Source organism: Heterocephalus glaber, unplaced genomic scaffold (assembly GCF_053883595.1).
Source record: "Heterocephalus glaber isolate CG9 unplaced genomic scaffold, H.glaber_assembly_v1.0 deba00001472, whole genome shotgun sequence".
Classification (NCBI taxonomy): domain Eukaryota; kingdom Metazoa; phylum Chordata; class Mammalia; order Rodentia; family Bathyergidae; genus Heterocephalus; species Heterocephalus glaber.
This window is the reverse complement of record NW_028258315.1, coordinates 12033644-12056583: the sequence shown is the minus strand read 5'-3', so window position 1 is coordinate 12056583 and position 22940 is coordinate 12033644. Positions and strand designations below refer to the sequence as shown.

At 36.4% G+C, this 22940-nt stretch overlaps 1 long non-coding RNA gene across 1 annotated transcript; it reads right to left on the bottom strand.

Moving 5' to 3' along the window:
• Window positions 1-4433: 4433 nt before the first annotated feature.
• On the bottom strand, window positions 4434-22615 carry LOC147826193 (uncharacterized). The gene is made up of 2 exons (XR_015439314.1): window positions 22482-22615; window positions 4434-4917 (listed from the first exon to the last, which is right to left on the bottom strand). It is a non-coding gene; the product is annotated as an uncharacterized LOC147826193 (long non-coding RNA).
• Between the last annotated feature and the right edge of the window lie 325 nt (window positions 22616-22940).

The following is a 22940-nucleotide window of genomic DNA, read 5'->3' as shown; positions in this document are numbered from 1 at the left end:
TTCTACATACTTGTTGCTTGGGGCATACTACTTCAGACTGGATTGTTGCTTTATAATCTATCATGCTGAGATTTCCCTTTTCTTGAGAAACTCCCAGGGAATTCTCTTTGTTACCTTCATTGAATGAACCATTGAAGGCACCCCCAGATCATATTTTTCTTTGGTTTACACACTCATTTCATGGAAGTACATCCTGTAGTAGCTTCTTGTCAAAGGATGTACAAGGTTAATATTTGAGAAGTTACTGTTGGAAATGTTTCATCTTGCTATACTTGATTTATATTTTTGCTAGCTGGAAAATTCTAGGTTACAGGCATTTTTCTTCAGAATGTTGTGGGGGTTGCTACATTTCTTTTTTGCAAACATGTCTCAAATATCCTCTTGATTTTGGCATGTCTTCCATTGAAACCCTAGTTGTACAGGGATAAGAGGCTTCCAGTTCCTGTATCTTTGGAGAACTCTGAGAAATAAACTGTGCCAAATCTCAGCTTATTCCACTCCTGACTTGGGATCTTCCTTTCTTGGATTTGTCAAATTACCCATTTAACTTTTGGCTGTCCTATTGTGTTGCATTTTTTCCTTCTTTGCTGTCGTTGATATAGCATTATTATCGGTACTGCTAACTAGGATTACAGTGCGATGTTAGATTGGAAGAAATTGCTTGAATATGTTCAGGTCATCATTCTTAGCTGGACCTGTTATACCTTACCATTTTCATTATTATACTTAACATTTTCTACTTCAGAAATTGGAACTATTTTGATGATGGATTGCATTTACCCAGCTTTTATATCTATTATCTATATTCTAATTGCCTTATCTCTTTTCTCATTTCCTCAGCATGTATTATGGCCATCTCAATGGAATTCCTCCTTGTCAGTAATTTAATTTTCAGTCATATTTAATCTAATTCTTAAGGTTTCTAATTTATTTATTATCTGTCTAAGGTTGAACTTTTCAGTTCTCAATTTGTTTCATTGGCTGGAAAGAATCTTCCTGTTTCTTCTTACTGATTTTTATTGTTTTTAACTCTGAGATCTTAATTTATTAAGTTAATTGCCTAATGTATAAGTTATAAGTTATTTCATGATGATGGTATAAATATATGTTTTTAGGAATAATACACAGTGACATATGAATGCATACACATAGTCACATAAAAATATTTCCATGAGTACCTTCATAGAGAGATGTATTTTTATATAGTATTTCTGGAAGCGTTTTATGGCCTAAATTCCTGGAGGAAACACTATACATTTAAATATTGGTAGATACTACCTATATGTCACATAAAAATTTGTGACTGACACAAATTCCTGTCAAAGTCAAGAGCTATTTTCTCCCTAGAAAGTAAGGTCTTGTGTATTTTTACTGGTTCTTTAATAGCCTTGCATGTAGGAGTAAACGTGAATCTCCATTCTGGCCAGTGAGACTCAAGAGGAAGATGGCCAAGTGATCTTTCTTTGGGGAGAAAAGATAAAGCCTCAGAAACCTGGGTCTTTGGGGCCCTGGACTTTTCTTCCTGCAGGGTACTCTGACATGGCATCCTGGAGCCACAGCAGCCATTTCTACACCATAGGACAGTAAGCATGGGCATAAAAGGCCCAAACTCTGAGATGACAGAGCAGGAAAACTGAAAGGGAACAACTGAGCCAAGGCAGCAGCTTCCAGTTCCTTAATACTTTTTTTTTAATGTGTTAAAACGTTGTCTTAGTTGCTTTCTCATTGCTGTGACACAATACCTAACACCCATAAATTAAAGGAGGACAAGTTTATTTTGGTTCACATTTTGTAGAGATTTCAGTCCATAGTCCGCTGGCTTCAAGGCAGGGAAGCCTTGCAGAGGGACGTGGCAGAAGAGAAACTGCTCATGGCAGAGTAGCAGGAAGCAGAATGAGATCAAGGGAGGAGGAGGGAGATAGATCCTTCCAGGCCGCACTCCCAGTGACCCTAGCCCTCCCACCAGGCTTCACTTACCAACATCACATTTCACTATGAATTCATCAGTGGACTAATCCACTGATCAGTATCACACGCCTATAATCCAACCACATCCCCAAAGCCACACCTATGAGCACATGAGGATTTGGGGGTCATCTAGATGTAACCATAACAAAACAGACACCTTTTCTCTGTTCCACTGTTAGTTGAATTTCTAACTCATGCAGCTAAAACTACCCTCTAGATTCACTGTGCCAATTAACCTCAATAATAGCACTTTAAGAGAATGTTCATTTCCCCAAGCTGTTGTTGACATCGAGTATTACCAATCTTTTTAGTTTTTCTCAATGTAGTGGACAACTATTATTCCCCACAGTCTTAATTTTCATTTTAGTTTTTCCTGAGGTCGATCCACTTTCCATATAATTATGTAATTTTTACTTGAATTTAATGATTCATATATATTATCATTTTCCATTGGTTTATTTTAGGCTTAGTAAATTATTTGTTTATTCAGGAGTCTACTAGATGGATTATTTTTCTTTCTTTTGTGTTTATGACTGTATTAAGCATATGGTCATTCCAATATTCATTAACACTTCTACCAGAGTGCAAGTTGAAAGAGGAAGAGAAGATGAACTCCCATCCATCCATCTGTGGTCTTGATGCATGATTCTTATCTCCCTCACATGCACTGCTAGAGCAGTTTTGAGTTCATAGTGTAAGTTACAATTGCTTCTCACTGAGAAATGCTTCTTAGGCAACCCAAGTATAACATTAGTTTGAAAGGAATAGAAAGCAGAAGTAAAGCAAACTATTGTTCCACAAGGTAAATAAAAAATGTATGTGAGTGTGTTTGTCATATCTACAGGCACGTTTACAAACAATTTATATTTTCTTTATTGTAGTGCTTTCTTGTGAAATAATTACACAACATTTTTAGTCAAAGAGACAAACGACTTTCTAGGATAAATTATAGTGTTGATAACTATTATATATTTATAACTTGTACCTTTTCTTTTGTCATAATGATGTGCGTGGTATAATATGTATAGAAATAAATTACAATTTAAAAACCCACTTTTTATTTCATTGTATTTGTTCTGTACACTGCCTAAATTCTACCAATCTTCCTTACATTAATAACTGTAAAATTAGCCCTTAATCAAGCCTTAATTTATTCCAGATTTTTTCCAATAGTAAGTCTCAAAAATTCAACAATATTAGCCTATTATTATAAAACTGCATTTGTAATAAAATTTGTATTATTTATATCTATCTTCTATCCATGATCTATCACAACTCAATTAACTAGTACATTACTCAATAAAATAAATTGTTTTTCCTATTTCATATATAAGCATATGGTTAAGATGTATAAATATATATTTGTATATGCATATAATAAAATATTTGATTATATAAAATTTACATATTTATACATACCTTCAAATACAAGATAGCAATTCTCCCATGTTTTCTGCTAGTAAAAAAGACATTGCCTATATTAAAGTCTTTAAATATTGCCTGATTTAATGTCAATTCTTAGTATTATGAATGACAAGGAACAATTTGGGGAAGGTGAGTTTTGTCTAGATGATTTCAATTACAATGATTCCTAAAAATGGGAATTGAAATGCTGTGCTTGGTTATCTATCAGTTGATTTTTGCCCATGTTTTAACCAGTTACTTTATTTAACTACTTTTTTATGAGCTTGAAGAACTTTTGTTGACTCTTAAAAATCCTACATTGAAAATTTTAAACTCTCAGATAATGATACATATATTTTTTTCTAATATTGATGTCTTTCTTCTGTTGTTTTAATGTATGATCTCTCACAGAATTCTGATAAATAGTGCTGGTACTGTTGGAAGTTTTATTTGTTTCTGATGCTAATGTGAAAGATCAAGGATTTCATCACCATATATGATGTGACTTCTGCTTTCAGACAAAAACTTTGCTTAAGAAATATAGTTTTATTCCTAGCTAACTAGTAGTTTGTGAAAATAATTTTTTTCTTTTACATAAAAGTATTGTACATAAAAGATTTTTACATTTAACTTGATGCTTTCAAACATTTTATAAATTTCTGCTGTTATATATAAGACAGGCAAGGCTTCACGGTTTGTACCTGAAATCCCAGCAGCTGGGAGACTGACATGAGAATCACAAGTTTGAATTTGAGGTCAGCCTGGGCTACTTAGTGAGTTCAAGACCAACCTGAACTAGATTCAAACAAACCCCACAAAAAAGTGCAATGTAGAAGTAGCTCATACAATTTTATTTCTTAACATTTATTAAAGTTTTCTTTGCAGACTAGTGTGTGACTCCTTAAAAATAATTTAGGGACATTTAAAAAGAATGTATGTGTAGTATACAATCACATACATACATATCTACACATATCTAAATTGAATCCAGATTAACCGCATGAACGGATTTTGCTCAAAAATTGATTTTTGAGACTCTAAAAACAAGCCTAAGAATATTTGAAGGCAGCCATTTCTGTTTTATTTTTAAAGACTCGCACCCAAAAGACCTTGCTACCTTTTTGCACCAGTGGTGTGACCAGACATCCGGAGGGGATCTGTGTATATGTCAGGTGTCCACGGTCCTGATGGGAGTTTTCAAGACAAAGAAACAAAAACTGTTCAGGGACCATTTTCTAAATGTTTAAAAGTGTAATGGGAGCATTATACTCATCTACAAGAAAACTCACCAAATGACTACCAGTTACTTATTGCCCTTATAATAAACAGCTATGCGGCTTTCTTATTGCACAGATGTTTTTCACTTGAGGAGTCAAACTTTGGATGGCCAGGAGCTGTTGCTAATTTTGTCTGTGTTCATGCTACGTTGCAGGTTGGCTGGTCTAGGCTGGCCAGGGCTGAGATGATGGACGGTTCAGCTCTGTTCAACATGTCTCTCATCTTCTGGTGGATCAGGCAGGCCATGTTCCGTGGTGACGGCAGGGGCTAGGAGACAGCAAGTAGACACTTGTGAGACCTGCACTAAAATATGTCCCACTGTAACTTTCACTCCCTCTAAGGTCAAAACAAGGCACAATGGTGGCATGGAAAAATATTCATCTTGATAGAAGGGACTCTGAAGTCACTTGAGCAAATGTGGGTGCACAAAGAGATAGACAGAATGGGGGCCATCAAGCAACTAATCTACCATAACGAATAACTGAGCCTTGTTCTCAGTTATGAACCAAGTTATGAACTTGGCTCTCTCATGCCCAGAAGAAGCACTGACTGTTCACTTTTAAAAAGTCCTTGATGAATACAACAGGGTATACTAAACTATTCTTTAATATTTGGAGTTGCATTAATAAAATATTTCAAGATACAGAATTGATGAAAAAACATGATAAAGGTGAGCTTTCACTATGACAAACTCATAGACAACTGATGCATTGTGTGCTAATTAATATACATTAGGCTATAAAGTAGTATGTTCAGTGATGCTATGGTTCTTTGTACTTTATGGTTCTCAGTTGTTGTATAATTTCTATAATCATGGCCTCATTTGCCTTCAGCGTTGGACCTATGGGACCTAGTTCATTCAGGATGCAGAGCAAACAATATACTGTTTTTCTTTAATCTGTTTTATCTTTTTATTTTTATTGTTCTAGAACGGGCGAGGCTGGTGGAAGGCTATCACTGGAGCTGGAAGACTTTTTTTCACTAACAGAGAGGACGAAAGAACTACAAGTTGATTCTTCTTTTATTCTGGTACTTAAATTCGTGATGAAAGCTAGATATTCATAGGCCATTTTGGCTTTAGAAGCTGTGAGATTTTTTATGATGTAAATTTTCAAGTCTTCTAAAGTTCCTGCAAGCTGTTCATAGAATCACAACATTGCAGATCTAGAAAGGATTTTACAGGCCCTCTAGAAACAGAAATCTACCCCTTACAGGATCTTTTATAGGACACCATTGTTAGAAGGTGATCTGACCTTGACTTGAATCCTTTAAGTGTTGGGGAGCTCACTTCTGTAAAAAATCAGATTATTCCATAAATAAACTGATGAATCTACTTTATAACAATCTGGTCCTTCCTCCAACAACAATTCACTGGTAGATTCTAATACTACATGACCCCCTAGAGCAACCAAACTGTTCACTTTTCTCATGTGACAGTCACATTTGAAGTTTATTGTCATGAGTCTATTTCATCTCTCTTCTCTCAGGTTCATCACTGCAAGTTTGTTCTGCAGTTTCCATAGGCTCTGCCTTCCAGACCATCGCTCTTTTAGCAGTGGTACTTGATATCCCCTTCTATTTACTAATATCCTTCTCATACAGAGCTATCTAGATCTGAACACATGACTCAGGCACAAGCTAAATAGCGCGGAATCTCATAAAACTAATGCCTCCCGTAGGATCCTAATGGTAGAGATAGGATTGACCACAGGAAATGATTAGTGACCGAGTTTTCAGAGGAGACTGAGGCTCAGGGTAGGTGACTCACCAAAGGGTTGTCAAATAATTAAGTTGTGGAATCAAAATGAAATCCAGATAAGACTTTTCATTTATACCCTTGTTGGGTTTTGTGTAGGGTTCCATGACTGACCATGGCCGTCAAAGACACCTTTACCTGTCTTGGTTTCCTTACCTGCATCAAGTGGTGTTTTAGACACTGACAGCTTTCATTACCAAACTATCCAAATAATCATAGAAGGTGACTACTCAAATACCTATTCTTTTCATACACCTGTTCTATGGATGAAGAAATCGAGATTCAGAGTCATTAACTTGCTCATGTTTCCTGTTCATTAGAGGGAAAGATGAGATTCAAGACAATTTCCTCTCAACCTTGATTCCAATAAATAGCAGGTGGTTTCAATCTCCAATGACAGACCCATATGCAGATGACAGAAAAGTTAGAGTTGATAATTTCTGGTGTAAGGACAGACACACAGATCAACACAGCCAAATAGCAAGTCAAGAAATAGACTCTTACACTTAAATTTGGTTGACTTTCAGCAAACATTTCCAGGTAATTCAATGGAGAAAATTTAGCCTTTTGAATGAATGGTGCCAGAATTATTTGATACCCATATGAAAAAGTGAACCTATAAACTATCTCACGCGTATACAAAGGTTAACTAGAGATGGAGAGGTTGATCATTGATATGAGAGTTAAATAAATGTATGATTTCCTGAAAAGGAAGTTTAGAAACATTTTTCTCTTGTGAAAGGAAAATATTTCTTAAATATGATGCCAAAAACATAAGTCATAAAATATAGACAAATCATATTCACTAAAATTCCACAGTGCTCTTTGGAAGACACCATTAAGAAAATGAGAAGTCAACTCCCAGACTGGGAACAATAATCACAATATCCATAACTGACAAAAAAACTTTTAGGTAGGCCATATAAATAGAACTCTTGGAACTCAATAATAAGTTTGTGGACAACTCAGATAAAAATAAGAAAGAGATATGAACAGACTTCAAAAAAGAAAATACACAGATGGTCATAAGAACATGAAAAGATGCTCAAAAGCATTGGTTGCTTGGAAGTCAAAAGGAAGAGATCCCATCCCGTCTCTTCCCACAAGGATGCCTAAAATGAAAAAGACTGACCATTCCAAATGTCAGGGACAAAGTGGACCATCTGAAACTCATGCGTTGCTGCTGGGAAGGAATATTGGTATAAGTTCACAGGTTTTGGCACTTTTTATATTGTGTTATAAAATATTAATGTTAAATATTACAGAACTGGTAGACTTATAATGTTAAATATTCATATATAGTGCTACTAAGAAACTTCACTACATGGTAGTCACCCAAGAAAAATTAAAATTTATTCACAGAAATGCTTCTGCACAAATGTAATTAGAAGCTTTACTTATCATAACCCCAAACTAGAAACAACCCACATACCCATCATCGTGTAAAGAAATTGTTTTATAGCTTTGAAATCAGCAACAAAAAGGACCAAAATATTGATGTATACATCATCTTGTTTAAATCCCAGAAATATTCTGAAAGAAAGAAGAAAAACATCAAAGATTGCTTGATTGCACTTACATGAAATTGTAGAAATGTCTAAACTGGTCTGTGTGACAGAATGCCGACCACTGTTTGTAGGAGAGGGGAATGGAAAGATTTCACTACAAATATTCTATACTTTGATTGGTGCATATTACATGAGAGTGACACTAGGGTGTAATTTTGTGAAAATTCACTAAATTGTGTACATTTTATTGCATAGGAATTATATATGAATCAAGTTGATTTTTAAAGTCTGTATGTTTTTAATTTATAAAAGTAATGCAATCTTTTATACAAAATGGGAGAAATGACTGCTACAAATTAAAGACAAATATAATTATCCTATCTCCAGAGAAACAAACATCAGAAACAGGATATATTTTCTACCTTTTTTTCCTGTTAAAATGCACACATATCCTAGAATACATTGCATTAGTGGATATTTGGTGATCTATAATTTTTTGTTGTGATAAATAATACCTGAGAGACTTTTCACATATATGCTGTCCAATAATTATCAGAGGCATATTACTAGCCAAAGGATATAATTTTTAAATGTTCTTGCCATACACTGTAAAATTTCTTCCTAGTATGGCTGTGTACTTCCACTAATCACATGCGAAGTATAACTTTGCCCCTTCTTATATCAAAAACATCACTGCTGACATTGAACTATTCTTTGACACTCATTTTAATTTGTGTTTCTTTTATAACTAATTAGGTTCGATATTTTCTTTAACTATTCATACTTATGTTTCTACAAATTCCACTCAGGTCCTGTCCATTTTTTTCTGTTAGAATTGTACTGTTTTTAATAAATCTATATGAGATCTTACTCTCTTAGGTAGATCACCTTTTGTGGTTCATATTTATTGTAAATTCTTTTGAAATTTTCTGATATTTTGGGTACCCAAACATTTTTATGTTTGTGTAGCCATTTTTCTATCTTTCAATTTGCATTCTACTTTTGGAAGTGCTAGCAACCACTTTATAAAGGAGTTGGAAATTTTCTTACATTGAATACAAGGCTATATAATAGCTCCAAGGTTCCAGTTATGAAGATATTAAAAGAAAAACTGGGCTCGATTTGGGAAGAAAAATTTGCTTACCATAGGCTTGAATGATATATATTTTAATCATTCTTTTATTAAGAAATATATGATAGTTAAAGAAAAGTGAAATGTGCAATAGGAGCATTAGGTAATATTCTGACCATGTCACACCTTATGGAGAAAGCATGTGACAGAATGAAGGTGGGAGGTGAAGATTGGGTGCTTAGAAGCTCACCTGCATGGGGACTGAGGATCTGTTGGTAGTATGCAGGGACCTTGACAGAGAGGTATTTGGACATTCCTCACCTAACTTTTTCCAAGTCACTGGTACAAGAATAACACTGAACCTGAACTTCAGGGATTATTGGACAAGCCATTATAAGAGGTTTGAATAAGCAGGTGGCTTCCCAGGACATGTTACGTTGTGCAGTGGTGGAAGGGTATTTGAGTCTCTGCTCTACAGCTTGGCGGTGACCACAGGGATCTTTCTCATCTGTATGTGAGCACCGCCTGCTGGCCACGAGGGGCAGACTGACCCTGGATAGGGGATTTAAAGAGAAGCAGAACCCACACAGAGTAGCACAGTCTTTAAAGTAGTTAGGGTTTGTACAAGTTATGTGACGGAAGTGATGACTTACTGTTAAAAGAAGTCTGGGGTTTTCTATTTTCAGAGTCTTTTGAAATGTAAGGTTTTAGGAATAATTTTTCAAAGTGGAGCAGGAATGGAGAAAAGTTATCCTCATGCATTGTTTATAAGAGTATGAATTAGGGGCTGGGAATTTAGCTCAGAGGTTCCTCTGCCTGCCTCGCAAACGCAAGGACCTGAGTTCGATCCCTGGCACCAAAAAAAACAACAAAAAAAAGAAACTTGGGATCTAAGAGTGTGAATTGGTTTAATTTTAAGGATCTATATTTTGGAAATGTGCATCAAAGAATTAAAATCAAACTTCTAAATGCCACTCTTAGGTATTTATCCTAAATAACTACAAAATTAGCAAACATAAGTTATAAGAGTCTTTCCCAGACAAGTTTTGTAGTAATAGAGAAATTAAAATGAGAAAAAATAAAGAAACTTGATTCTGCTGTGAAGAAATTGTTTATGTAAGCTATGGCACAGCCATCTAGCAGATTAATTATGCAACCTTAAAAAGAACGTATATGCTTTGGTGTGTACTAATATGCAAATATACCCATAATTTATTATTACGTAAAACATTCAGGTCCTTTAAAGGCACCTCAGGTACTGTGAGTGCTGGTGTTGACCTCCTTGTTTCAAATTCTTGCTTCACCACTTGCTAACGTGTATGTGAACTTGGGCAAGAGGACTTTCTCTCTCCTCAACTTCATCTAAATTAGGAATGGTGACAGTACCTACTATACAGTGTACTTTTAAAATTTGCAAGGAATTCAAATAAAGTGCTGAAGCACAGTAAACCTGAAATAAAGCCAGCTGTCCTGATTGTTCTTGTGTCCATATATATGTTCACAGTTATGTTTCTATCTATGAGCAGGTACAACTTCAGAAGATTATCCCGACATAATGATAATGTTTATCTCATAGGGCTGCACTTAAAAATAACTACATATTTTCTTTATATGGTCTTACAGTTCTTCATTGTTACTTGGAATATGTATTTTACACACAACTTTAAAAGAATTCATTTTTTCTGTATCAAGAAAGGAGAGTTTTTCCTGCAAGAACAGTAGAGCATTATTAACAATATATATTTTAAAGTAAAAATAAATTGAATTAAAAATTTCCTATTGCACTGAGATATTCTTAATAAGTTTGGCCAAGTAGCTTTAGTATTTGCTAAAAATTACAAATGAAAGCATAAATCCCAAATACTCAGGCCAAGATCTGATTTTTCTAACATGAAATATCCATAAAAGTTGGAAAACAGATGAAATTCTCAAAAAGAATGCTTTTCTCATAATCTCCATGATTTAAACAAGAGTAATGCAGGTAAAAATGATGCCTGTATAATCATAATAATGAGTATGAAGTCTAATTTAATGCTGCAGAATGTTGCTTTTTTTGCATTATACCATCATGGAGAGGAGGAAATAAAGGAAGAAAAGGAAGGAAGTCATGTATACCATTTCTGATGTGGTATCTAATTTATTTGATTTTTATTCTTAATGAATTCTCACTGAAGTTCAATAGCAGTATGTGTCAAAATAAGAAATTACATTAATGTGTAATTTCCAGTTTTATTTGTTGCTTTGAAGAGTTCTATTTCACGATATCCATTTAGCAAATCCAAGTGTCTGCCCTTTGCCTCACACTCAAAATAGGCAGCAAGGGGCAATTTTTTCCAAGATTATCCTTTCTAAAACTTCTAGGTTGTTACAGTCAGAAGAACAATCCATTCTTAATAATGACTATCCTACAGGTAAGTATCAGTGCATCTTATGATTATTGAAAATCATAGTGGAAAATGATCATTTGACCATGTGCAAGAATTCATTTTGTTTCAGATCTAGATAACTATGTTGACTATTTAGATCTGATGGCAGGATGACTACATTGTGATCATCTAATATTCTTCCCCCAGATCCCTTTGAAATAAACAATAGAAAACATAGATATTATTGACTTTCTATATCATTTGGAGAATTTCTGAGAGAGGGGTTGAGATGGACCCAGACTGGTGGTTACAGAGGATGAACTACACCAATTCTCCTTGTGGGAGCGCTGTTCTTGGGGATGAAAAAGAGATCCTGCCACAACCTGGCCAACATCCAGAAACTGGGGGAGGCAAGTGTTGGAGCAAGCTTTGCTTGTTTGGCAGGATTTGGACCTCACCAGTTAAGCTTTTATAGATGTCAAATGGACTTCAGCTCATTTGTTAACGCCAGTTGATTTGTACGGACTGTTTGGCTGTGAGAAGAATTTAATGTTGTGACTGGGCTGAGCAGTAAGTTGTTGCCAGATAAAATACAAGATCCTCAAAGTTGAATTTCTAATAAACAATGAATACTTCCGTAGTACAAATGTGCCCCAAATATTGCAGAGGCTACCCCAATGTTAAAAATGATTTGATGTTTATTCAGATTTAACTGAGCATCTTGTATTTTTACTTGTCAAATCTGGCAACCATGTGTAGCAGCAAAGGACGCAGCACCCATTGGTTCTCTGCCAGGATTACTGGAAAGAGAACTGGAGACTCAGCAATTCCAAAGGGAGATGGAATTTTCTACTCTTCAAGATCCACAACTGCATGTACAAGCCACACAGACAAAGTTTGCTCTTGTGATTACTTGTAGCTCTGGCTTCTTCCCTACCACGTGGGATTCAGGACGTCTCAGTTGACAAAGTATATTTGTCAAACACTCCCTTTCCCTATGTACCTGGACTTGAAGAATGGGTAACAACAACCCAAGCAGGTCTCACAGGCTTGTCTTAACTTTGACTTGACCAGAAGCCAATTCAGACAGCCATGCCTCACTTATGAAAGAATGAGGAAGTCACAAGTCTTGGAAAAAATAATACACCTCTATTAGGTTAAACCATATACAATTACCCGTCTTTCTAAATAAACAGTGACTGGGAGATGGCAATTTTATGTGCTTCACCATCATATAAAAATTGAGGGATCAAAGCAAATATTTCATGTAAAAACAGATTTTTCAAAAAGCCACAGAGAAAAAAATTTTAATGGTTTTGACTGTGTTCTCAATGATTTGCATACATGATCCAAAATAAGCAGTCATGGATTCTAAAAGTGAAGTTCTAAAATTAGAGTTGCACATATAGAGATTAAAACACAAGTATTCAAATAAAAACCATGATGTATGCAATGAGTAGTAAGTTTGATGCTGAAAATACAAAATTTCTGAAGCAGAAGAGGAACTCAAGAATTTTCCTGGAATTAAGGCAGAACCCAGAGAGATTGAAAGGAAAGGAGCTGAGCCATGTAGGCCTTCATTAGGCAATCAGCATGTGTAACTGCACTGCCGAGGAGGAGCTGGTGACAGAAGCAAAGCAACAACTCTTGGAAGAATAAACTGCCTGACACCAGATTCTAGATGGAAAGAGGAGTCCCGTGTGCAGGTGCAGACCTGATGGGAAAGGTGCTTGGGCTCTGAAAGCTGGGCCTTCAGCTGAGCAAGACATGGAAATAGGGAGCTGAGAATGGGGGAGTTAGGGTAAAACAGCCATCTGCATCTGCATTGAAAGTGATTAACATTAGAGACACATGTAATTGACATAAACATGGACGTTTAATGATGATGCCAAGAGCTCCTGAGAGAGGGGTTTATAATATTCAAACAGGAATAGTTTAACAGCTCATTAGGTAATAATCACATAATCACAACTGAGATCTCAAATTTCTGATTCTATGAAGCAGAGAAAAGGATGAGGTAATGTTACGTATTTCACTTTACATGAGAGCAGTTGAGAGAGTTTTCTTTTTACTTTTTACATTATGAAGCAGAGGGAAATAAGTCTTAAAAAAGAAAATATAATCACTAATAAAATACACAAAGGTTGTATATCAAAATGAGAGGAAGGAGAAAAAGGAAGGGACAGGAAATGGAAAGGAAGGAAAGGAAGGGGAGGGGAGGAATAAAAGACAAACCGGAACAGACAAAGATGGAGAAAACACGTGAGAAGAATAAATAGTTTTAACTGCCTAGTAAGTCTCTCAGAAGAAAATAATCCAGAAGCCAATCATGTAAAATCATAGACCCAAAGTAAAAGGACTTAGCTAATTCAAAACATCAACAACAACAACAATTTTCATGTGAATGCAGTCAAAAGAAATAAATACATAAGTAAAGACACATTGATACACGTAACAGAAAACACACCTTGAGGTATTCACAGTGGCATCTCAAAGTGTAGATAAATATGAGCTCTTCTTTTTGGATTTTTTTCTTCTTGCTTACTGATGCTTGCTTTTCTTTTCTTTTCTTTTCTTTTCTGTGTTTTGAAACATGGTCTTGCTATGTAGCAGTGCCGTTTTGAATTTGCAGTCCTCCTGCCTCAGATGCTCACATGCTAGGATTACAGGTTTACACCACTGTACCTAGTTTAAAGAATGCCAACCATCTGTATTTCTGTCACTTTCCCTCCTTTTTTTTTAGTACTAGGGATTGAAGATTGAACCTGAGGCTTCTCACATGCTAAGCAACAGAGTTGCTTTGTTTTGTGGTCCTGGGAATCGAATCCAGGGCCTCATTAATGTTAGGCAAGAACTCTATTACTGAGCTACATTGTAGGTGATACTTTTTTGTCATTCAAAAAATCATGCTTTATTTTATTAAAAACAATAAGTCAAAAGAATAAGAATAAATCAGACAAAAATTGTGATTTCCATGAAAAAGTATTACTATCATTTATAGACAAGTGAGGTCTTCAGATCAATTAGAAGAGGAATGGCTGCTTAAAAATTTGGCCAAGGATATGAATGGTTTAGAGAAGAAATGCAAGCATTCAATGATTCTATATATTATGATTCTGATTTTTAAACACACACACACACACAGCTAAGAGCCTTGGAAGGAATATTCGACACGTTCCTAATGGGTACTTTTATCATTCACTTTGTATCTTTCCGTGCTTTCTGAAATGAGCATGCACTACCTGTGTAACTATAAAATAATGTCAAAGAAAAGAATATGCAAAGCATCTTAAAATAAAGTGAGTTTGCAGAATTTAAACGAACTTACCAAAAACTAAAGGAAAAAATGGACTTGGATTATTTCTGTTCCCTTAAAATGTCCATTCTCACTAGGAGCTCGGCTGTGCCTTCAAGTCCTGAGGCCAGTGGTAGAGCTGGGATTCCAAGCCAGCTGTGCTAACTCTCAAACTTGAGCAGATGCATTAGACACACTACCCAGAAGTGTCACTAGAAAAATGTGCTTTGAATTTCTGGTTGCGAGCATACCCTTTCCTCAGAGATACCCCGTTCTTGGAGCTGTAAAGTGGTCTTGCATTTTCTGTCTCTCCAACATGGCAATTCCTAAGCCCCAGAGCTGACTCAGATTTTCCAATTTTTCACATTCCAAGGAAAGTGCACTTGCATTTGAAAGGAAAGTGGTCCCTATGAAGCAGTCTTAAAGAAAGAAAAGACGCTTGGTACTTATTAGGAACTGAAGACTGCATGATAAATCTGCGCGGCATGCCTTTCTACAGTGGAAGTGACATTCTTTATATCCACATCCACTACGTGGGTTCCAAGTTCAGATGAAGGCATTTTTTTCTAATTTATAAATAGCTAATTGAGAGCCTCAAATCTAAAGTGATATAACTTTCTCTTCCCAGAAGATTTACCAGCACAGATGGCAAGGAAGCCAAAGATAGAGATAATCTTGGCCCCAAAGAAAGGAATGTGATTACCAGAGCGCCTTCCAGCTAACAAGTAGCATTTCCAGCGCTCACCCTGCAGTGCTCGCAAGCTCTTTCAGCTCCTCTGGGTGGAGGGCAAGCTAGCAAGAGCCATGCACAGACCCTTTAGTTGTTCTACTTTTGTGTGAAATCTTAATAGACGGATCAAATTCTATGGCTCTGCCTAGGCAATTTACACTGTGAGCTCAGAAGTTCAGATGGGCATCCGAATGAGAGCAAGAGACCTAGGGAGGGGCTGGAGAGGTTGATTGCAGGATGCAGAGGCTGCTTTCAGTCATGGCACAAAACAAGTGACGCAGCAAAACCAAGCAAGACGCAGTGACACAGCAAAACCAAGCAAGACTCAGTGACATGTGTATAGTGCTGTGTAGTTTATAAAGCGTGTTCATAACTGTCTCCCTTCGGTTCTCCACTCTTGGGAAGAACACTGGACCCTTCATTCCCAACTCACAGATGTGGATATTCATTCGGAGAGGTTAAGTGATTTTCCTGACATCACATAGTACATGTTGGAACTTCAACTTCTTACTCTGCAGAAGGGTCTTGGTCCTTTCACTAATTTATGGTCTTGCACCAGCTGGGTGATGGGGAGGCAACACACGAAGACTCCATTCTTTTCACTAAGGACTGTGCCATGTAGACTTTTCTACTGATGCCTATCTAACAGCAGAGGGGCATGAGACAGACTGGTAGAGACACGAGTGGTTTGGGTTCAGATAGCCTCTCAGAAATACAAGATTTTCTTAGAGTCCTGTATATTAACTTTAGAATTCTAAGCTAATTTGTCAGCCCAATTTATAATGTAGCTTGTTTATGTTAATATACAAATGTCTAAAATGATATACCATTAAAGTTTATGTTCAGGAAAATGTTCTTTGTTTATCATGTGATTTTGCCCACTCTGGCAGCCCAGTGTACTCCCAGGATTAAAAGTACCCCAATGGAAAAAGCTCAGGAATTGTTCTTTGTTCTGGCTTGTGTTTAGATGTCTCCCAAAGCCCCCGGTTTTTTCAAAGGTGGCTGAATCTAGAGTGTGTGATTGACTCTTGGTGGGGCTAGGCCGGAGGGCACTAGGATTAAGGGCATGAGTGCTACCCGCCCTAAGTAGTCTCAATAAGATAAAAGGGGCAGAAAGAGGCTGTTTAGGTTCTTTGCTCCTTTTGCTGTCTTCAGCCCCCATGAACTGTTGCTGCTCTTGTCCTGCCTTGGAGCCAGCTGATTACGGACTGAAACCTCTACAAACTGTGAGCTAAATAAATCCTTTCCCCTATAACTTTGGGGGTCAGGTAATTTGTCTCAGCAATGAGAGAAAAGTAACTAAGACATTCTTATTAAAATGAAATTATTTCCTTTTGAAAAGATACATTGAGGTAAAAGGAGGGACTAGTAAGTTACTTTCAGCTCTTGCTTCTTAGATTTTGATGGCTGAATTAGGTAAAAGATACAGACTCCGCTTGCTATGGAGATGGGAGAAGAAGGACGGTGGGGGTTGGGAAAGTTAAGAAAATAAGTTGGATACCTGAAAATAAATGTCACCTTTTAAAAATAATTTTACCTAAATCCAACCCTGCATTAATGTTCCTAGGGAGCATGATTCCAGAAAAATCAAATTTGGGTGCTCGATTTTTTTTTGTATAATATAAAAGAAAGATTCAACTTCACTTTTGTAGGTGTATATCCAATTTTCCCAACACCATTTTTCTTAGTGCATGTTTACAGTACAGAGCGATCCCATTCCTCGTGGGGAGTTGGTGCATGTGCATGGCACATATTAATTTGTTTTACTTCTACTTCCTTTTCTTTCTCTTCCTACATCTTCTGGATTCCTTCCTACTTGCAAAAGATCCATCTTTCTATTGCCTGTAATCTATCTTTTACTTTGCCCTTTAAATTATTCATATTTGGGGCCTGTGTTGTTTAAGCTTGTGCATCTGATTGATTTTACTTAATATTATTATCTTAAGATGTAGCCATTTTCCTACATACCATTTACTGTGGAATGTATCCTTTGCCTATTGTATAGTCTTAGCAGTTTTGTCAAAGATTAGTTGACTGTGTATGTGTAGATTTATTCCCTGGTTTTCCATTCTTTTCCACTGGTCTATGTGTCTCTATGATACTGTTTTATTTACTATAGCTTTGTAATATTTTAAATCTGTAAGTGTAATACTTCCTATTTTGTTCTTCTTGCTTAAGATTGCTTTGGCTATTTGAGGTCCATTGTGGTTCCATACATTCTTTGAACTTACAGACAACCTACAGGGTAGTGTGGACATTAGGCAATATTGATTCTTCAGATCTAACAACATATGCTATTTTCCATTCATTTGTGTTTTCTACAATTTTTTCATTAATATTTACATTTTATAGTAACAAAATATTATTTAATAATTACATATTTTTATAACTTTTTTTTTAATAACTTGTTTTTCAAGGTACTAAAATATAATCTCTTGAAAGGTGACCACAGGTTTTTCTCCTTGCAGGGAACAGTAATGCAATGCAAAAATAATGCCACAGTAATTGTAGAATAATCACTGCTTTGGCTCTTCTGAAATTACCTCTCCTGCCCAATTTCTCCCACTGACCTGGGAGTCTCAGCATCTTTTCCAGGGCAGGTCTGGGAGAGGATACATGCTAATGAAGTCTGTCTGGTACACGAAGGAGGAGACAAGACATGGGCCTTGCTAGATATCAGCTAGCAGCCTCTGATTCCCATATTTCTTTCTTTAAAACAAGAGTGCCACTAAAGACACAGATCTCTTGTGAAGGTGATCAGAAACTGTTAACGTCGTCTACACCGAAGCTACCATTTCACAGTGTGTGGAGTGACATCAGGCCCACCCAAAGGCCCCCAGCCCTTGCTGTCTCTTGTTTCAGTTGCCTGCCTGGTGCCAACCCTGCTGACCATCTGCATCAATTTTCAAGGAGATTTTCCTGCTCTGGTTCTCAGGGTCACATTGCTCTTTTCATTTCATACCCTTTGTCCTAAAGGAGCTGAGCTGGAAGACAGGCTTCTCCCACTTACTTTCAGAGTCAGCTCTTCACCAACTATGAGTCTAATCCCTTGTCCCAAGTTCAAGATGGAGATCACTCTGAGTATTCTTTTCCCAGAGCCTGAGCCCCAACTCTTGCAGGAGTAAGAAGAGAAACTAGCAGACTGGAGAAGGTATTGATATTTACTTAAGAATGATAAGCATCCTATATTTGCCCCACCTGACACTATTGCTTTATAATTACTTAATATCTGTTTTACTGATGGACTGTATGTATGTAAAGGCAATGCTGAATAGCTGTTGCATGAATAAAATGATAGTAACCATAACAACAACAACAGAGCTCACTAACACTTATACTGGGCTCTATTATATGTGCTTTTCATAGCTGACTCATTTCATTCTTATCTAACTCAGTACGTATGGTAAATACTATTCTTACTTTCATTTTGCAGATGAGTAAACTAAGGCATATAATGATTCAATAACTTAGCTGTGGGCCACAACTTCTACAAGTGGTAGAGCCTGAATTCTCATTTTTATGAAATAAAGATCAGTTATCCAGATGAAATCTTAACTTCCCTGGGGAAAACCCATGTTATTTATTCATTTCTACCCCTGCCTCACTATTTTATTTTGCAATACTGGGTACTGAACCTAGGGCCTTTGCACTGAACTACATCCCCAGCTTGCTTGCTTGCTTTCTTGTTTCTTTCCTTCTCTCTCTCTCTTTCTCTCTCTCTCTCTCCTCTCTCTCTGTTTCTTTCTTTCCTTCTTTCTTTTTTCATTCTTTCTTTCAAAACAGAGACTCACTAAGTCACTAAGGTCCTCAGGTTGAACTCAAACTTGCAATCCTCCTGCCTCAGCCTCCCAGAGTGTTGGAATTACAGGCCTGCACCTCCATACTCAGACTTATTTACTAACTTCTTGTCATTCTAGTGAATAACATAGGAAAAATTTCCACATGTTTAAATCAATTAGTATACAGTTGTTTTAATGGACACCCCAGTGGCTTGCTTGCATTTTTGTTTATTATTACTTGAGTGACACATGATATATACATATATGATATATATGCATGTGCTATATAATTGCTAGCTTATATATATATATATATATATATGGACACATACATGTATATGAATATATGTATTTAAAATTTCAAACTCCTTTATGGGTAGATGCAATCCAAACCCATTCCAAAGGCCCTTATGCTCCTCATATCTTCTTATTATGGTCACAGTGGCAATTATTGCTGACCTTGCCTCACAAACTGACTATACAATTGTTCTATTTTTTTTTTAATGCCAAGAAACACTGTCACATTTTCCGAAATCAAGGCAACAACCATTGGCGAGACCCCACTAGGCTCAGGTACTATTCTAGTCAATTTCCTTGAGCAAGGGGCATTGGCAGAGCATGATTTCTTGTGGGTTGAGTGGTTACAGTTTAAGCAGGATACACCCAACCTCTGCCAGCTGCATCATTATACAGAAAGCAAGTTTATCCTCAAGTTATTTCTTGGACTATTTGCCTCTGGTAGTTAAGAAGTTAAAGTGTCCTTACATCTCAGTTGGAAAATCTTTTTCTTTGATTCCTTCAGGTATGAAATAGTTTACTACCAGGCCCTATCTCCTCGCCTCTCTGCAGGGGTCCTGAGCTCAGTCAGATAATATTTGTTAAGCACTTTGTTCTCCAGAGAAAGGTCACACTTAAAAGAGTTGGTATTATCTACTTGACTGCACCTGAAGGAAATGCTGTTACCGACCTTGCTTTCTTCCATCTTCAGATGCTAAGCACCAAAAGCATATGCAATAAAGAGAAACTCACTTTTCAATCTCAGATACAAAAGAATAAAGCAACCACTGTGCCAGAGGGAGTCGTGGAAGCCACATGAAATAAAGCAGGAAGCAGTGGTCAGTCTTGTGAATCATTTGAAAAATCATCAGACCACAGTATTCATGATAGTTCATAAACTTGTCCTACTCTGGCTTCAAATTATGCCCAAAACTCTCCCTGTTCATTGCAAATAGTTTCCGTTTTCCTGCTCTCTTGAACTGGAGAGTAAATGAATAAATAAAACAATTGTTCATCATCTCTTTGGACTTCCAGAAACTATAGCCATGAAGCAAGCCCTATTGCTAAGTCACTAATTGCCTTTGAGAGCCCAGAACATTTTATCAAGTCTACTGTATTGTGATTATTTTTTATGGAGTAGGTTTGTGGGATGCAATGATGAATCAAACTGTGAATGACCTTATGCATGGCTGGCACATAGAATGCATTCAATAGATGTGAACTTTTCCATTTTCTACTAAAACACTAGAAATCTTGCTATGAACACCCTGAATGCACTTTGTCCTTTTGTTTATGATTCTCCCTCCAGTGTCCAGCACAGTTTCTGTTATCAAAATAATTGGTCCATACTGTTTTCAGACTTCCAATGTGGTATGCCAATAATCAAATTACTTCTTGGCATATAAGATGCCCTTAATATTTGCAGACTGGCAATAAGGTGCAGTGATAACTAAGATACTTGTTAGCATAGATTATAATGAGAATCTAATAAGGAAGGTAAAGAAGAGAAAAGCAAAAATCCATTTTTACTTATGAGCCATTCTGCTTTTATTCTTTTTGGTCCATTATTTATGTACATGATTGTTAATGATTCTTTTTTCTCATTTTAACAATAGATGATAAAAATCTAAATTCTCTTTTAAAAGGGAACTAACAAAGACATGGTTTATTGAGACATAGTTAATATGCCATGAAATTAATCTCCTTATATTGTACAATTCAATGGCTTTCAGTTCACTTACAGTATGTGCAACTACCACCACCAACTGAAGACCATTTTCATCAGCCCTGAAAGAAATCACACAATCCTTAGCACACACTGCTCCATCTCCCCAGCCCTAGGTGTGCACAAATCTACTTTCTGTCTCTTTGATTTGCCTGTTTTGAATATTTCTTGTAAATGGAATTGTATTGCTTTTTGCACCCGGCTTCTTTCATTTAGCTTAATGTTGTCAAGGTTCACTCATGACAATACGGGTTATACGTATTGTACTTCCTTCACTTTCTTAGTTGAATAACATTCCACTGAATGAATGTAGCACACTTTGTTTATGCTTTCATCAATTTATGGACATTTAGGTTGTTCTCACTTGTTGACTATTAAGAATAATGAAAACTGAAATAAAAATGCTGTTTTAAAACTCTAAAATCCAATTAATGTGATCAATACAAAGAATTTTCTTTAGCAATCAAAATCCACTTCATTTAGGTTTTTTGGAGAAATATCTACATTTTAATGTAGATATTATTTATACTTTCAGTTTCTCACACTAGAGAAACTATTCGGTATTTACACATGTGTGTCCTATTTATTTCACTTAAGAGTATGGCCTCAACATGCATCCTTTTAGCTATAAATGTCTCCAGTTTCTCATTCTTTATGGCTGAGTAGTACTCCATTTTATATGTACCAATAAAAGGATTTAAGCAAAAAAAAAAAGAATAATGCTGTTACAAATCTTTGTGTGTAAGTGTGGTGTGGACACATTTAATCCCTTATCTCAGAATGGAAAGGCTATTTTCAAATAAGAACAAAACCAAAAAAATACACCACCCCACATCCATTTGTTAAGCAGAAAAAAATGGTGGGAGAATTTTAAGCAAAGTGGAAAGAACGTTGACTAGACTAGGAGATGAGGCATTGTCCCACTTCTGGCACTGGGGAGACAAGTGACCTTGAGCAAGGAACTCCATCTGTACTTTACATAAGTGGACCCTATTTATGTATCTCAAGGGTTAGTTTTCAGTGTAGGCTGTCTAAGAATTCTGATATCATGGTGGCACAGAGTTACTTCTAGTCAAAATTTAAGCCTAAATTCAAGAGTACACAATCATCGATTAGACCAAGAAAAATATCAACAAAATATAAAAATTGCAATAACAAAACCATACCCTCAGTTTCCTTTAGGAAAAACTAAAAGTTGCACAGGAGAAAAAAAAGACATTCTGGATATCTTTGCCTAAGCGTCTGTATTAGTCATTGTCCCATCTTTGACACAAAATACCCAATACCCACAATTTAAAGAAGGAGAGGTTTACTTTCTCTTACAGTTTCCAGTGGATTCAGTTCATGGTCAGCTGGCTCCAAAGCAGAAACTTATGATGGGAGGGTGTGATGGAGGAAAGCTGCTTATCCTATGGCACTCAGGATATAGAGGAGAGAAGAGAGGACCCAGAGACAAGAATGCACCCTTCCAGACCATGACCCCAGTGACTCACCTCCAGCCAGGCCCTGCCTCCTAACCACACATTTAGCTACTGAACTTATCAACAGATGAAGCCACTGATAAATACAGCAGCCCCATGATCCAGTCACCTGCCAAGTACATGAGACTTTCAGGAAACGTTTTGGATCTAAATCTAACAATATCTACGTATAAAAAGAAAACAAACTTGCTCTATAATTTTTTGCACTAAGATATGTAGATAAAAATTGAGGTTGCACATTATCTTTGGTTTCAGTCTAAGGAAAAGCTTTTTTAACTACAAAGAGAGAAAAACAATTTTA